Here is a 1732-nt window from a genome sequence, read left to right as displayed (position 1 = left end):
TTATAAATGTATGAATCATATGGTGAAAACTTGACTTTGAAAAATAAATCTGTTCTTTTTTTCTTGTAAAAGGCTATATAATACAAAAATATCTGTGGTAATTTTTGACTGTGTWACTTTACAAACGGCACCCCATACTCTGAATAAATACAGCATGTCTCACAGTGAGTACTGTGCAAGTTCTCTAAATTCTCTCAAAGCTGTCTCTTTTTCTTATCTCAGCTGAGAAAAATGAGACATATTTTGCCGCTCTCAAATTTGTCTCAGTTTGATTTCACTGGAAGCTCTATCTCAGTTATGTCTCAGTGAGAGATACACAGTACATGGTTGTCTCTCATTGCTCACCATTTGAGTTCTCAGCAAKAGGAAAACTGAGACTAGTTCAGGTGCTCAGAGAAGTCTCAACACAAGTTAATATTAGACCCCAATCATATCTCAAAATTTAAAAAGATAATTTAGGCAAATAATTTACAAGATATGATTTATTTACATAATGTTCAACTTACAAAATTTCTCACACAAGTCATCAAACTCATTAATTACAATTTTGAGTTCCAATATTTAACCCATTAACACAAAACTGCATTGTGCTCAAAACACGTACTTTTAAGACTTTTTAAAATGTGTGAACTCATTAACATTGTGCTGTCAATATCCTGACAGCAGTGTAGATGAACAGTTGTTTTTTACTGCTTTATACTATAGAGCTTTGCTGTAAATGATGTAAAACATGTCTTGGGAAGTGTATAACAGAGCACATACTGTTTTAATGTGGTCAGATGGGTGGGTCCAGAGCATTATTAATAATGACCAATTGTTTAATTTTTTGGCTTCTTAGGCAAGTTCAGTTATTAATGGGTTAAAACATTTGAAGTGTGTTTGAGAAATGAGCTGCCAGGCATATATGTCATAGATAAAATGCATAGATACCTAAGACATACCTATGCAGTAATCATGCTTTCTAAACAACATATTGATGGATTATCTCTGCAAAGGAGAAGTGCTCACCATCACAGATTTAGACAGATCTGTGATTAATATTTGAGAGAAATTGTTTTTTTGTGCACAGAGAAAATGTTCTACATCTTTGAGTTCAGCTCATGAAAAATGGGAGAAAAAACAGAACTGTTGCATTTATATTTTTATTCAGTGTAGAATGCYCCACAGTTATATGGTGCTTATTTCAGTTGCACAAATAAAGCTTTCACATGGTTCGAAATGGATCTCTGGGTGTTCACACTGTAAACCTGAATGTTGAAAAGAATTGAGTAGTTACAACTCAATTAAAAAAAAGTTCTACTAACTCAAATGTGTTGACTTAGTGTAACTTATTGTTGTTTTTAAGTAGTTAACTCAATTTTTTTTTCTTTGCTCTGAGCACAACTTAAATAACTTAATAAATAAATAACAACTTAACTTGAATAAGTAATGATGAAAATGAAAAATAATTATGTTATATACACTTATTTTAAATGTTTCAACAAAAAGCAAACAAAAAAATCAACAATGACACTGCAGGCAACGGATCTAAAACCACTAAAAGCACGACAGAAATTTAAATATTAGCATGAATGTAATTAATTTTTTGACTATAATGACTAATAAAATCAAATGCAACAGAAAGAAGAAAAATCATATATCTGCTCCTTTTGTCCATTAAATAAATTCAAACAATAATAATCGACTTTTTCTTTTTTTTATTGTTTACAGATTTACAGCTTTAGTGTTGTCT

This window comes from Austrofundulus limnaeus, unplaced genomic scaffold, assembly GCF_001266775.1.
Source record: "Austrofundulus limnaeus strain Quisiro unplaced genomic scaffold, Austrofundulus_limnaeus-1.0 Scaffold5, whole genome shotgun sequence".
Taxonomy (NCBI): Eukaryota; Metazoa; Chordata; class Actinopteri; order Cyprinodontiformes; family Rivulidae; genus Austrofundulus; species Austrofundulus limnaeus.
The sequence above is the reverse complement of the archived record's forward strand: the minus strand, read 5'-3'. Positions refer to the sequence as shown.